At 41.3% G+C, this 16,978-nt stretch overlaps 1 protein-coding gene across 2 annotated transcripts in view; it reads right to left on the bottom strand.

Moving 5' to 3' along the window:
- LOC107224901 (pikachurin) overlaps positions 1-16,978 on the bottom strand; it is an 82,269-nt gene that overhangs the window by 60,309 nt on the left and 4,982 nt on the right. The gene's annotated exons all lie outside the window — the stretch shown is intronic.

The following is a 16,978-nucleotide window of genomic DNA, read 5'->3' as shown; positions in this document are numbered from 1 at the left end:
TTTTATTTTTTTTTTGTTCATCTTTACTTGACAGTGTAAGTAGTATTCATTATTATAGTTTGAAACGTATTAAGCATTGCGACATTTAAACTTTAAAATAAAATTTCATCTGTGAGTTGTTCAAGAATTGATGTTAGAGAAATTAACAACACGCGTTGAAAAATGAATGCGATACTAAGGCCATATGTTGAATAGATTTTTAATAATCGCATGATTCGGTTCAAGGGACGGTTTAGCCTCGAATTAATGACGTTCAGTCGTATCGAAAATACGTCGAAACAAATAGATGTAAGAACACAAATTGAAAATGTGCCAACGAAGCTAATCAAGTTCAATGTAATTGAAGTTCCTGTGATCTAAGAGCAGATTATAAAATACCGAATTTCATCCATCTAAATTTTTTTCTCAACAAGACAGAGATATCACATCATTCCGCCACTTATTCAGCCGTAAGTACAAATACTTCGTCGGATTCTGATGAAACGTAAATATAATTATTCATAAATGAATTCCGGACGAAACCTCTGAGAGATTTTGTTTCTTCAAGCTGGTCCATTGATAAAAAATTAGATAAGTACGATACAATAACAATAACAGTTACAAGATGAATAATTTTTACGCCAAATCAATCCCAGACGGTTTGTGGAGAATTCATTTACGAAAAACATGAGATATTTTTTATAAAAATCAGACAAGCAATATACACAGATTTATCTGTAAAAAAATAAACAAACAGCGGAGTTCCTCTAAAGTGTTGCAAATTATCTGTAGTTGCCTGAATTACTTTATTAGGAGAGGAAATAGTTAAATAAATTAGAGAACAGTTTGTACATATAGTGAGAGAAATTCTGTACGTCTGTCTTGTATGTTTATTCTGTAACTACTAACTTTTCATACACAAGAGGTAAGTATCAAGAAGAAGGTAAACATTGTATACCTTGTGTAAATGTGTTGTCTGTATGCGAGAGTGAATGTGTATGTGAATCTGTTTTAGCCTTTATGATTGTGTCGTTGACACTTTTATTCAACATGATGTAGTGAATATAATGAGACGTATTGAAATTTCATCACGCATAACGAGGACTTTTTCCACTCAAATGTGACTAGCCTGACTTCGGTTGAAAAATTTTAAACTTGTATTTTGTCACATTTTTTCGCTGACCGTACAACCCGTACATTTGTGAATCCCAGGGGTATCGTCGAAATGAGTAACTTGTTATACCTCATGATTTCCATCCCTAAAATGCTTCCCGATTTCCACACGGCGATAAAACGCAACGTTAAGCGTCGGTTTTAGGAAAAAATAGAGGCCAATAATTGTTCCGACAATGAAATACGATTTGAATACAACGTACATACGTAAGATGAAGATCTTAAGTATGTTATTTAAATAACGATGAATCCTAGAGACAATTGCTACCGTCGATACTTCGAGAATCGATTTTTTGTTCCTTTCTTCGCTATCGATAAAATATGAAACGGCACACTGGAAGAGACTTTTGCGCCTCGGCTTATTATACGAGAGACGGTGGATTCGCAGGTATAGCAAGCCGAAGACTCCTTCCAATCGAGCCATGCGACTCACCCCACTCGATTCTCCTTCTGTGGCGAAATGAAACGATTGGCTAACCCCTCCGTGGCAAGAGGATCGCGGGAAAGAAGGATAAGGGGCGGATGGCCCGAAGAGAAAGAGATAAGAGAGAAACAGGAAGAAGGAAAAAAATGCGTCTAACGATCGATCGATCTCCCGGCAACCCTCGACGCCCCCTTCGTTCCTCCTTATTCCACCCTTCTCCCACGAGCAAAGGACTAGAGAACGATCCCGACTCGAACGAACGAAAAGTTCAATTGGCTGGAGACGAAGAAGGCTCGAAATGTGATCCATAATTTTTCCTCCCCGTTCTTACTCAGAGCCTTCAGCAGCTATTTCGTATCAACGTTCGCGTAATTGGAAAATTTTTATCGCCTAGGGTCTGAAAATTCTGCCACAGGCTTGGTTGACGGCTCGAATTCAGGCGGAAATCGGAGTACGGAAAATTGAAGAATAAAGAATCCTACTCAAGTTGGGTACTTTGAGAAAATTAAACTCGAGAATATATGAATCGTTCACATTTATTTATTTATTTATTTTCCGTTTCATCGGCAATAATCGACGACAGCTGAGTTAATTTTCTGCAAATTGATAACCGCTGATGGAAGAGTACAGAATTCTATGAAATATATTCAGTTTGTCGATGGATTTCAATTTCAATTCGTGTGCGAAAGACTCAGACCCAGTGAATGATGAAAAGCGCATTCCCTCGGAAATAACTTTGTAGTAAAAGAAAAAGAAAAATCGTACCTGTAAGGATCTTCGCCACATCCTTTTCTCCTACACGCGAATAAAGTCACGCGCTCCGTACATGCTGCATGTGCAAAAAGACTCGCGGCACCGCGAATCTGAGAAGAATCTTCAATATTGATGAATAAGAGGTGCGCTCGCATGAATACGAACAATCTGTCCGTAAATAAAAAATTCGCTCGTTCGTCGGAGTTTCAACTCGGATAAAATTCCGCGGTGAAAATACATATAGCGATATGGTGAATATCCGCGAATCGCCTGTCGTCGCTTGCATATTTTCGCCGATCGTACAAACGCTCCAATCTCTTGTGCAAATGCCGTATTACGCTTTCCAGGGTGGCCGCAAATTTTTGGGATAAAAATTCCGCGACATTTCCAGTTTTTCCCTGACATTTTCCCTGTTCTAGTAAGTTACTAAGACGTAAATCGTTCGGCATATTAACTCTATATTCGGTTCACATTCAATTCGAATTGAAGAAAAATACGATGTGCAAGAAAATCAGTTTAAGCCAATGCGTTTTCTAGACGGAAAAACGTAAACTTGTTAACTCGGCAAATCTTTTCTAATTCCCATGACAGAAAAGTGACATTTTCAGTTTGTTCCACGACGAAATTAAAAATTCCCTGACACTTCGAGGTTTTTCAGATTTTTCCGGTGCGTGGCCACCCTGGCTTTTACAGCTTTCGTATATCCACCGCAAAATGCATTGAAACGCGCATGCTTGCGAAACAGGGGAAGTACCGTATTGTTTTCGTTTTATTCATTCGTCAGGCAATGTGCAGGGTGCACTTCGAACACACCGTGCTGAATAGTAAGCACCGAGTGCTGAGGAGGTATTATGTCCATTCCGGATATTCTACGTACCGCGGCCACTTTGACTCAAGCAATATTGCTACGCGTCTCGGCTGTCAAAGCTCTCGAAATAATAAGCAGAAACTATGAATGTGTGTCGAAATGCCGGCTATGCAGCGGAAAAAAATGGGTATTAATTCTTACACGCTCAACGCAAATAACTTCCATGATATAGGCGAGTTAATTAGCCCGTTGAATTGAGCAGTATCTTGTTGCATTTTTTTTTTTTTCCTTTACTTTCCGTACCGAGTTTCAGGACGAATTTAACTACTACGCTTTTTATCTTTGACTCTTTTTTATTACAACTGCATTCGTGCAGTTCAATTTCATTAAAATTAAATTAAATCCAACGTGCTTCGAATTATTAAATAGGGCAACTAACCGATACAAGTTCATGCTACTTGAGTATATTTTATGAAATGCGGAATAAAAATAATTGACAAAGACTCGAATTCGTCTCTTTTTGTTGCTAATAATTTTTATCCACCCGCGCGTCAAACTGCGATAAGTTAAATCACAGTTTTTCTTTCACCCCAAGCCAACTGCGGTTAATCAGTATGGAGATGCAACGTATCCAGATGGGTACAGGATTGTATAGAACTACGACGTCACTGTGAAGAACTTGTTTCTTTGAACTGCCTAGACAACCCAGGAAACAAGCATTGCTACAGCCAAAGGGAGCAGCAATCGGTTCCCTCTGCAGAAAAACCTAGCGAGTCGTTTCTGCTTCATAATAATGTTCAGAGAGCATGTTGACTTTTTTTTTATAGCCCCGCGATTGCGGAACGGATGGTTGCAATTTTTCGTCGTCGTTTGCTCGTTTTAGTTGCAGGTTTTGCTTTTTACCTGTGAGTAAAGAGAAGAGAGCAAAATGAACAAAGCATGAAAGCAAGAATCAAGAGAAAGGAAAAAGAATCGTTCGGTCGAACCTGCGAAAGAATTGTTTGTTTCTGTGTTGTAAGTTTGTTTCTATTTTTTCCCAGCACATCGCTGTCGTCACTCGGATTACACAGGTCTGCAAAAAGAATTTTTTTTTTTTCCCAAATGCATGGGACGTTTTTGGTCAATATGTTTTCGAGTGTGCTGAATCCAAAAATTACTTCCATTTCCCTCAGTCACGTACAGTATTCTTGCAAAACACAAGACATTTGCATAAAAAAAACATAACAATAATGAAAAAACCACCATTTTATTACGATGAACTAAACGATATTTCTTATGAAATTAGACAAACAATTCCTTTATGAAATGCATTCGACATTCCGTGTTCGTTCTTTTCGCCTCTGAATAAACTTTTCTTCTTCTCTCTGATACACCGCCGAACACGCTTTCGCTTTCCATTCTCCGTTTCCCCGTTTGTATTTATTCTCGAGTCTCACTCTGATACGTATTAAATGGTAGTGAGAAATAACTTTTGAATAGGGTTTTTGGAATCAAGAATAAGATACCAGATTTCGAATAAAACGGGAGTTTCGTTCCAAATGAAGCTACAAACACGAGTTGAAGAAAAAACCTGACGTGATGGAACTTTTTGAGTATTGTTTTGCCTTTCAGTGAGTGAGAATCTATAAGAAATAGTATAAAAAATCTGTGCTACTTTTTGTTTGCAGACCTGTGTGATCCGTTGCAAATTGACTTATCAAAAAGTCACCGGATAAAATGTAGAACTAAATTCAACGGCATTTAAATCAAATAACAACGCAGAGGATTACATATCTGTTTAAAAAACACAGAAATCACTGGCGCTATATATATTTACAGTCAGTTGATAGGGGTGGCCGCCATTGCAGCGCATTGCACCCTGTAAATACAGGCACTTGACTACATTCAACGAAATAAAGAGCGGCGGGGTAAAGCGGAGAACGAATGAAAAATTGTTCGCGTCACGAAAAGTGTAATTGGCACGTTTGTTTGCCGAATGAGTGGGTCGAAAGAGCTTTGAAATACTCTTCTTTGATCTAGAATTTTCAATGATCATTCGATCAACGGTGATGCCGGCGTTCCGTCAGTCGGCAATTACGCGGTACATTAAACTTGAAATTGATTGAATCTTCCCTAGTAACTAAATTACGACAAGGCCTAAAGTCCCGTCGCCACGGTGCTTTCAGCGTAAAGATGAACCAGGACCGTATTGTACTCTTCTAATCGTAAGACCCATTGGTTCGAGGGACCCTTAACGGAACAGTAATGATCGCTTCAGAGGCTGCAAGCAGTCGCTTTGAAAGACATTGATTAGAGTCAAAGACGCGTGAGAAATTCTTATGACAACGAATTCTGTGCGATGGTGAAAATAACTTGAAACGATCTTTGAAAACAATTACCAAGAAGAAACGAGAGAGAGAGAGAGAGAGAGACAGAGAGAGAGAGAGAGAGAGAGGGGGAGATGATTCAGGAAATTGTTTATAAGCTTTGCCGCCGAGATCAGGGATCGAGAATAAATTGTAAAATGATTATGACAAACTTTTTTCAATATAAACTCTGAAAATTTCTTTATGAACTTTCTGGGAACAGTCGAACAAATTTATTTTTCGCGTGCGTCACGCGGTAGATTCTTGAATTATATTCCAAGTGTATAGCGGTTGGAGGTGGGGAGAACTTCCGTTGAATCTCCTGACCGAGTGGCAGGTATACGTAGGTACAAAAGTAAGGATGTATAGTCAGGTAAAAGAAGTGTCGAAGCTTAAAAGTGACAGGGAAAAAAGTGTAAAAAGTCACACTGAAGCTAATCAAGTTGCGTATAAGTGAAAATGAGTTATTTTTCAGTAGAATCGGACGAACCGCATGGATTTGACAGTGAAAAAATAATACGACAATGCGATTTCTCTGATGCTCTTGATACGATAAACTGTCTACAGTGAAAGTTTACCGTTTAAAAATTTTTGATTCCGTCACAGGGAATCTTTTGATTGTAGATTTAACTTGATCGCCTTCGGTCTCACTTTCCAAGTCACGTTTATCCTCCGGCCAACTTTTGCCTCGGATTGTACACTCCGCAAATCCTTAAAATGCTTGACAATGCCCCGGTAGCAAAGAGCCCGTGTCTCGGGGTTGACTCGACCTTCTTCGCAACCGCGACGACCTGCAGGGTGGCGATGGAAATATTATTCAAAGGTGGGAAGTTGTACAGGCGTACGATATACACTACGATTGAAAAACAATATTAATAATTCATCCGTTTTCCATTCGAAATCCCCCGACGCGAGGCGGCTCGACGTCCCGGAGGGAGGACTTCGAGGGTTGGAAGCCGCTCCGATTTTGAGTTGGGAACCCCTGAGCGACAAGGGTGCCCTGGGCGTGTCGTCATGGCAACAACTGATACTCGGACACGAGGTCGACCTGTACCGAGGACGAGTGCCACCTCGAGATTCGGCATCCTCTTCCTCCTCCCCTTTCCCTTCCACTTCCCCATCCTTGCACACTGCATCGGCTTGAATCGCTTCCTCCTCGTGAACGGACAACCCTCGATGTCCCCGACTCGACTCTCGACCTGCTCGAGCACTTGATAAGCCGTATACAGAAGCGCATAGTGCTTGCCATGGAGAGACAGTCTGAGCTCCGCGTACGCTAATCACGTTGAAGGATTGGTCATTTCGTTCCTCTAGCTTCTCCCGTCCTCCTACGTTTTCTCAGAATGTAGCCCAACGTCCCGAAGGAGCACCGAACCTCTGCTTTCTCTTACTGGTATACACTTTTCCGAATCATTTCTACCCAAGCAGTACACCATGTAGGTCAACGTCCCAAAGGAGCACCCAACCTATGCTTTTTTCTTACTGGTATACACTTTTCTGAACCATCTCTAACCAAGTAGTACACGGTCGATGAACGTTTGACTTATTTACGGCATAAAATGAAGTCAACTAAACGAAGACTGACCAAGTGGGCGTAGGTGAAGCCAATAGTTGACTACACGTCAAACATACGTCCATGAACGTTGGCTAAGTTGTCAATTTTATCTTTCTACCAACTGTAAATCAAATTGTTTCATCTGTTGACATTATATCGGCTTTAATTAGACATATGATAGCTAACATTCCGACGAGGGTGCTAATTCATGGGTAGCACAGTTTGGAGCACCAACTGTTGGAATTTGACAGGACAATTTCTGACGTCAACGTATTCGAGCTAATACGCTGCTCAAGAAGACCCGATTTGAGCAATCGATACTTCTGGAGGACGAAACTTAAAGATTGTGTAAAAAAAAAAGTGATGGGAAGAGAAGAGTTTTACGCTTAACTTTGCTAAAAACTGTTGATACTTTCCGACGTCTTCGATCCCTCCGCTCCATCATCAGAAGCTACGGGTATGGATATATATATACGTTTAAAATTCGACACCGAGAAACAGCGCGCCAATTAGCGACAGTCACGATCCGATACCGAGTAAAACTTTCACGGCAAAAAGTTCTTTAATTGTATATAAGAAACGTGCCCCTCAAGAACCGCACCCTCCGTCGTCTGACTGTCGCCAGATACCATGTACCTATCCACTCTCTGGGAAGAGACGTCCCCCAAAATTGTATACCTATGTTACCATCCTCCGCTCTCCTTGCTCTTCGACGACGTAGGGCTGAAGCTTGGAAAAGTCTTCCATAGTTAATTTGAGCCGAGAGTAAAAGGCCGAAGAGAAGGAGGGAGTAGACCTGGCTATGAAGGAGGGTCGAAGGTCGAATAAGGTGCTCCGAAATGAGGCCGACGTGAATAATAAATCAACACGACTAACTACGCGACATAAAATTATTCCAGAACTTGCAAGATCACAGATTAAGAACCGAGCCGCGACTTTGCAGAAAAGAAACAGTTCAACAGGGAACAGGGGAACAGGGTGATGGACGTGCCTTGAGAAATTACCGAGGCGAAAAAATGCGAATCGCGAAGAAAACGTCTGCGGATTCCTTCGGGTTGATATCACGTTTGCCACGTAAGGTTTTAGGTGTCATTGGTAACGATTCCGATCGAACGTCTGGCAGGACGCGTGACCGAGTCTATTATCCCTTGGAGAGATCTTCACGGTCAAAGTCCTCAATGCTTTTCTACGTAAGAGATATTGCGATTAGAAATTCTTTTCCTCCCTTACTGAACAAGTCACCTTGAGACGCCTCCGTTTTTTCGATATATCATCTTTCGCGCTTTCAGCTCTTACAAATAATCTACCACGTTATATCTTTACTCCAAGGCATAATTTTATTAACGTTTATTGATTAAATCGCGGACTAAATCTAGCCGATTCGATTCGATTCAATGCGATTTTTCGTAGCGCCAACTTGCCGGGAACGAAGAGAGACTTTTTCAATTCATGAGCATGAAATTTTTGCAAAAAGACAACGACGTTTCATAGAAATTATGTATCTATAAAGAGAATCCTCTGGAATCTTCGAGAAGATAATCCGAATTCTTTCAATTTTAATGAAAAGAGCTGAAGAAAGGGGCGAGAAGGTGGGCAGGGTGAAATCTTTTGTACGGTAATCGACTGGCATTGTGATTTACGAGTCGAAAAATTTGACAGGCGAAGTGGCGGGCTTGTATGAAATATTATTATTATTTTTTTGTTCTTTTCGGCAACCCTGCCCGGAATCCCGGTAGGTATACTATTAAATTGAATTTACTGATCGAACGAACGAAGTGACAAGATGACAAATGACGACACCCATATTGTCAGTTAACGGATTTATGCTTTCAACCGACTCCTCAATTAAATTGTTCCCATTCCCACGGGGAATTCGTGTAATAGCGCAAGAGGGAATCTTCATTCCAGCGCGAATGTCTGGATTATGTTATAATATTGCTGAAATTAACACGCGTGAAAAGTAGCATTGCTCCCGCGCCTGTTGCGCCGATTATACTCGATGGAATTATTATGAAAATAGGAGTAATAAATATTTAATAAAGTACCTAAATAATACATGACACTTCTGCTCCCACGAGGCCACGGGTGTATGCATAATAAACTTGTGCCTATGGGTGTCATACGTTGCATCTACGAAGAGAGAGAAATTTTCAAACAGGCAACAGAATTTCGTTTTTCACCGAGAGCGAAACTTGAAAATAAATATTTCACTGCGTGCGGCACAATAATGCAACGTTGGTGCAAAATAACGTCGATCAGTTGAATCATTTTTTTCACCATATTACTGAATAGGGGTCGTAAATCGATAAAATCCTTTCTCTTCGTGAATACATTGTATATTGGGTAGACTGAGAAGAGAAACTGTTCTATGGCAAGTGTTATATGGCTTATAAAGGTTAAGCCATCCAGCTTATACTGTGACCTAACTCCAAGGTATGGATATTTAGTAATGCACTTTCTGAACGCCGCATGCTCGTACGTCTCCAAGACTGCAGACATTGGAGTCCCAAGTTGGTCGGGCATACGGATTACGACTGGCGGTGCTTAATGTACGAGCGTGTAAGCTGCGAACTACATGCTGCAAGTGATCAAAGACGCGAGAAATTGTACATACGTAAAGTCGCGCACGTATTGAGGGGGGGTAAGTTTGGACGGTCTAAAATCGTAACTATTTTTATGAGTTTTTGTTTAAAGAAAAGGAAAAAATTCTCAAATGTTCTTGAAACTGTAAATAATAAATTCCTGAAACTCAAATTGCTGTACGTGTTTTCATTTTCTTTAAAAAAAAAAAACTCACAAAAATAGCAACACTTTTAAACCATCCAAGATGTACACCCCCCCGCCCCTTCCATAATTCTGCACGAAGTATCAGATGGCCACTAAATCATACCGTATCAGCTTCCGACTTTTACTTCGGGTGATTTGAGGTCGCGCACCGTGCGATCTTCCCAAATGTGCAAGCAACATTATATTCTAACCGATTGCAACATCTGCACGTCCGATTCTACCAGCATCGACGTATAATCGACACCGCGCATTAACAGGAGGCTGTGCAGTGATATACCTTGGAGCGTCATGGCGTGCGTTGGTTGAAACTGGTATTGATTTGCAATTCCTCTATGGATTTGTAATTATCATCGAAAGCAGACCATTCGATTATACCTGTAATAATACGCGCGCACGTTTTCATTCGGTATCCCCAGCAGAGCGAACAACGCGTCGAAGCTCCACACGGCTCCACGTCTGTGTACGTGATACTGCACACAGAACCGAAGTGCTTCGTCATGTATCTTGGAAAATAATAACGCACAGTAGCCTGATTCCCATGCCGAATGAACGGCTTCGTGAGACGAGTAACGATGAGACGTGTACCAATAATAGTATAACACCCTGCAACGAACGGAAAATTCCGGGTACCTTGCATAACGATCGAAGTGGTGGGAATGAAACGATCCAGCCAGAGATGAAGACGCGCGTCGGAGGCTTGCCAATTTTGCCCTATAATTGACCTGACGGATTCGTTCTGTTTCGTAGCACAGACCCTTATCACGGGGCCCGAATTACCGATCCTCAAATACGCAGGAACGTATGATTTTCATGAACAACATGGCTGAGCGAAATCGTTTCAAAGAGAGACGTTGGATCTGATAAATCGAAGCTTCGGTATACCTTGGCTCGACAAAAGGAGTTCAAGTTCCCTGCCGTGACACAACGAATTATACCTTGTATTACACCCTCCGGCAATCGTTATCTCCGCACGCACGCTATTTCGTAATATATTTAATGGCACATCTTAGTCACGCTTCTATCCCAAATGACTGGCGCACTTCAAGCTGTTGCAAGAAACACCTTCGTATTGATTCGTCTGGGTCTAGGGTATCAGGAGCGAGAATGTCATTCTTCTGTCAATATTGTGATCCACGACACATGGTCGCATGGATCGAATATCCCTGAAAAAAAACTGGTGTCTGTTTTTCAGTAATCCAATAGATGCCTGCGATGATGTTCTGATCTGGCAGCGACGAGGATTACCGGATACTTTATTGTGGAAGCCATGGCTAATCCTCATCGATACCTCGACATCCTTCAGGGTACCCCAAAAGAATCTTCACAACAGTTTGCGAACCCCTGTGAGAACAACGATGTGAAAAAATGGATAAAAGAAAGGTCGAAAGGTTGCCGATACTTAATTGAAGAGCCAGACGGGTGATGCGAGTACGTATCATTTGCACTCTCCCTTTGTCCGATCATCCGTAGGTCAGCAAAGAATGGCTTCCGTATGTTTGGCGCTGCCGCGCCGGGCTTGTGTTTGGCTTCGCTTTCCACCAATGTTGTCTTTCGACGAAATCGACAAGCGACACCAGTGCGCGAATCCTTACACTGTAATCTATGTGGGATGGGTACTATATCATCCAGTCTTTCAGGATTCAGCTCCAAAGGATGATCATCCCCGGCAATACTCGTTCGAATATCTTACGTGCACCACTATGGTCAAAGCAACCCTTATAATCGTTCGACTGGTTAGAATGTGACGTCTTGGGGTGAAAAGAGTCCGATGAACCTCAACAGCGTCACGAAGAGGACGCCGGGCTGAATTGACAAATAACAAGGGTGGCCCACCGAGGTGAAGTCGTAACAAAGTTACTCACGCGACGTATGAATGGTGTGGGCGATGGGATGGCTGGTACAGATCGCGCGGGTGAATCATTGCGACGGAATCTACCCTTCATATCTCGTCGTAATGAGCTTCGGGAGAAGAAGAACGTTTTCTTGCCAAGTTCGTTCAGCTCGACGGAATGGGAATCGCATCTCGTGACAATAATTGATGTGTTTTCGTTTCGCGGTTATACCAGAGGATCCGGCCACGGATTACCGCATTTCAATATCTCGTCACTAATAATGCTTACGGATTCATCGCTTTCACATAAATTTGGGCCGAATATCTTTCCTCAATTCCTTCGTCTGAAAATTTCGTTCAAATATAATAGTATCCAACCGTGTATCTGTTTATTTTCACCCATTCTCTATAGGTATGTATTACTTTGTTCGATACGCCTGCAAGGCCTCATTGTCTGGGGTGAAGAAGCCATTTGTAGTCACGGGTCGTTTGGGAGATTGACTCAGTCTATTTAAAACGATACCCATGTTGGGGTGTTGAATTGACGCGATCGGAAGTCATAATGCATCCTTTAAAGAAACCAATTTTTGTCAGCGCCTCGTGATTCTATCGTAATACGCGCCAGCATGTGTGAAGGAAAAGACCCCACAGAATCCTTATGGAAGTTGGCTCCCGATCAAATTTGCTGGATTTTCAATATGCTGTAGTACATATTCTCCCGATCAATAATTTTCATGGACACAAGTCCGAAAAATGACTCGTTTCCAAAATGAAAGCTTCGGAAGAAAGGTGTCCAGATTTTTTAATATCTATGGATTTCGCGATTTCCATAAATTATAAAGCATCAAGGGGACTCGAAATCAAACAAATCACTCGAAAAACTGCACGGTTGATTCTCCAAGATAGGCAGGAAACTGTGATTGATTCCATTCACGAACTCGCTAGTCTACCGGAAGGACTTGCAACGTCAGATTTCGCGTGAAGAACGAGATTCTCCGAGTCTTGCAACAATCGACTTCTCCTGTTTTTCACGCGTCTGCGGAGTCTCTGCGAATCGGCTGTGCAGTTTTCAAGTAATATATTTGATTTCTAGTCCCCCTTAAGGGTTTGTAATTTGTAAGAATCGTGTAATCCATACATGTCAAAAAATCCACACACCCTCCTTCCCACGCCTGTATCTCGGAAATTAGTGATTTTTGGGACTTGTGTCCATGAGAACTTTTCACCGGGAACACATCTACTATAGTCAATTCGAACGGAAGCCAATTTCCATAAGGATTCTGCAGGGTCCTTTACCGATTGATGTAATGAGTCAGACGACGATTCTCATTTCCACGATCCCCATGCTACGCGACGTCCTCCGACTCGAGTGGGTACCTAGACTTCGCTTCACCTGTATAATCCAAGCGTATACATGAGTCCTGGAGAAGGGCGCAGCCTCGAGAAAATCTCACGTAGTCGTCACTTTGTCACGCGTTCGATGATCTCGCACGAGCTTCCATATCACGTACGGTACGCCATGTTCTGCCTTCTATATTATCCATGTTTCATGAGACAAAATAAAAAGTAACCAGAATACTGAATACAGCAGGTACAGTATACAATGGACGATAGAGTAATTCAATTTATTCAAAATATTGTTACAACGCTGCGTCAACCAACATCATTGTACAAGCAGTCTTGTTTCAGACTTTAAACTGTGAACATGTATTGCCCGTGTAACATTTTTCCTAATCTTTTAATTTTACTACTTGTTTGTTCACTTCGTAAGCTCACGAACCTGCTCTATCTATTCTGCAGCGTCTAGTTTGTCACAATGTTTATAGACTATTTTATACCTGAGTCCCATATTTTTTCATCAATTTAAACCCACATTGACGCGATTTCGTCGCTCAGGAAAAGCAAAAAGTGTGAAATTCGATTCCCTGAATTTGTCGGACAAAACAGAAAGGTCACATATTGAACTTCATAAATTCAGTGACATTCAGTTTTGCACTGAGAGAAAATATCATTGACCTTGATATTCGTTGGTTTCTCTAAGTAATTTAGTTTCATTTGATGCCAGAAAATATTTCCGAATAATTCATTCCCATCTTTCGGATTTTTTTGGATGTTGTAAAATTATTTCATTACGGAATGACTCGTATAACGTTATTTCCTTGGGATCGCTGGATGAAATAATTTGGTAAAATTAGTAAAACGTTGTTCAATCTGCGAAATTCAAGTTCTTCCTAGAGAAACTTTTCCAAACAACCGTAACAGACTATTTTTATCGATTCTGGGAAATCGCGTGTAAAGTTATGACAGAATAATGGCCTGTATTATAGGATACAGCTGTTGTGTCTAATCTCAATTGACAGCCGACGGCTGACTTGATTATTCGAGCGGTATGATTCCAGACAAGGGTAGGAGCACACATAGCTGCTAGGCGTCGTTAATTTTCCATTGACTAATTACGCACGGCTCGTCTAACGCCGGTCAATTGAATTTCCCGATACCACGTGCATGGACGGCTGTATATACGGGGCATTCCACGCCAACTAACAATAAGTTAACGGTTGACACCAAGACTTTTTTTTAATCTCACCAAGGATTTTTCCTACGTTAATGCGACACTTGAAAAGCTTGCGAAAAAAATTTTCCATTTTTTTCGATCACTCGTCTTCACCCTGTGATTTCATAAAACCCATATCAAGGACACCAAAATTGATTTTCATGAGACAGGAGAAAAAAAATATTTGGTTTTCTGAAATGAAACTTTGTCGAGCAAGATTCGGAATACGTTTTATCACTCTTTCTATTTCTTTAATTGTTTTTTCTATTTCGCGTCTCCCATTTGATTACCAATTTTTTAAATTGTTTCTCAAGTTCTAAAGCGCACTTGCGATTTTTTTCAAAATCTTATCACATATTTTAAACAGGTATGAAGTTAGAAAAACAAGATCAAAAAATTAGATAAAATGATTTTAAGAAAAATAGAAAAATACGAGCTCCCACTCCGAATCTTGCATAAAAATGTTTCATATCGGAAACCAAGCGTTTTTTTTTCCCCTAAAAATCAATCTTCGTGTTTTTGAGATGGGTTTAAAAAATTCTAGGGTAAAGGCGAGTGATTGAAAAAATGTGAGATTTTTTTTCCGAAGTTTTTCAGGGGTCGTAATAACGTAGGAAAAATCCTTGGTGTGGTTAAATAATGTCATGGTCAACCGTTTCCTGAGACGGCATGCGAAATGCTCCATATGTAGGTATAACCCAGAAGACCACACGCCTGACCGTGCTTAAACCTACGCGTGAACGAGAACTCGATCCGCGACATTTGCAGGAGAGGCGCCGGCGCGCTCCGCCATTAGCCGAAGCGAAAAACGACCGTCCCGGGACTCGCTGAACGTACCAAATCGACCGTTAGGCCACATTCAATTGTTCTCGCGCCCCGACAGTGCTGCCAACAATTTTCAAAAATTTATCACCCAACCCTCCTGCCCCGCCGCGATTCCAGTCGATTTTATTAGTTCGCCAATTCCCTGCGTCGAATAAATCGAGGCCCATCAGGAAACCCACGGCAATAACGCAATCAGGATAAATTGAAAACCCAAGAATCCACGAGGTTGAATTTCGTAACGTTGAGGTAACGATGCATTCTTGGAAAAAGAAATAGTATTTTTGCAATCTAAACATTGTCCAATATTTAGTAAACCACGTAACAAAAGGCAGAGCGTTCTCGTATTTTACACAATCCAAACTCAACTCCCGTAAATTTATTTTCAAAGTTTGACTTGGCGATTTTTTTCACAATGTATCGTTATGTTAACCTTACTAACTTCAAACTCGTGAGAATTTCGGTTCCGTTTCCAGTCGACGGCAACGGTCAAACATCAACATCGCACTGCAGGAAGCTGGCGTTACTATCAGCGTGAATCCAGTCAGTCCAATTAACGGGATGTTTACAGCCGGGACTGAATCGGATTCAAGGGAATTATTTGTCAATCACTGATTTTGATCAGATGCTCGAGCGTCATCGGGTGTTTGAAGAGGCATTGATAAAATTTCACCAAGCCCGATACCACTCGACTTGCTCTCGATCTTCACCGAAATAGAGTTAGAATTACCTCGACAAGATTCTGTGCTAATATTTGACCTCGGGCAGAATCGGTACGACAGGACTTTGGCGCCATAAAGTGTAGCGTTGTCCCATTTATCGCGTAGAAATGCAGTTATCGAGGAATCCACCCTTAAATGGGAGGAGGTACAGCTTGGATGATCTAAAATCATACCTATTCTGTTATTAACCTCAATGACAAAATGTTCAAATATTCTTGCGACTATAAATAATAAAACCCTAAAACTAAAATTGCTCCAAGTATTTTCATTTTCTTTAAAAAAAAAAAAAAACTCCTAAAAATAGGTATGATTTTGGACCGTCCAAACTGAACCCCCCCCTCATTAAAAGCCTTTACAAGGAATAAATTGAACAAAGTAACTCTTAAAAAAAGTCTCACGGTGTGTTTATACGAGTCGTATCGTGTCACGTTCCTGCAGGGTTGTTATTCGTTCCCGATCGAACGAGGCGAGCAGTATGGCCGGTGTAAACGGTCACCCCTACGGGCAGTTGGGTCGTGGATTTCCGATTTCCACGACGACTCGGTGCTCTGGACCTCGGCGAGTAACCCGTGTATTGAATTTATCGAAACGAGGTTGGAAAACGCAGGTTGAAATTCCATTTCCTTTTGCCAACTTTAACTTGAAAGCTTCCTTCCTGACCGTTACCCGTTCCACGTTTCACACGCTGCGGGGTTCCGAAATACTCAACATCGTAATTCTCAACCAATTGCAAAAGTGCGAAACGTAGAATGTAAGCAGAAGTGCAGGTTGGTATTACAAGCATCCGATTCCGCATCGTTATGATATTTCTCTCAGCGTTCGTGCATTTCAACAAATCCATTTTCCTCGTCAGTGTTTCCTTTTCGACATCCCATTACGTCCACGTCTCGGGTAAAAATTCTAGGAGAATCTTCATTCTTTATTTTATCCAGTTGTCGTTTCAAGTGCTGCACAATATATAACTGCATGCGAAACGAAAGCTCTTCTCTTCCCTGCAAATGGAGAAAATCCGACTGCGAGACTCACTTGTAACTCAAGTTCCTTCAACGGCATTTCATAACCCGGTATACCAAATTAAACCAGAGGATCTCTTTTGTTACATCGGGTATCTCTCTATTTGTGACAGGATTTCTCCTACAGCTGCAACGATATAGGGGCGATATCTTAGATTATTCGATCCCTTTCGGATGAGGCCGCTGATGGAATTGCCAAAAGACGAAGGAAC

Source organism: Neodiprion lecontei, chromosome 1, assembly GCF_021901455.1.
Source record: "Neodiprion lecontei isolate iyNeoLeco1 chromosome 1, iyNeoLeco1.1, whole genome shotgun sequence".
Lineage (NCBI taxonomy): Eukaryota > Metazoa > Arthropoda > Insecta > Hymenoptera > Diprionidae > Neodiprion > Neodiprion lecontei.
Note: the sequence above shows the minus strand (reverse complement) of the source record. Positions and strands in the feature narration are given on the sequence as shown.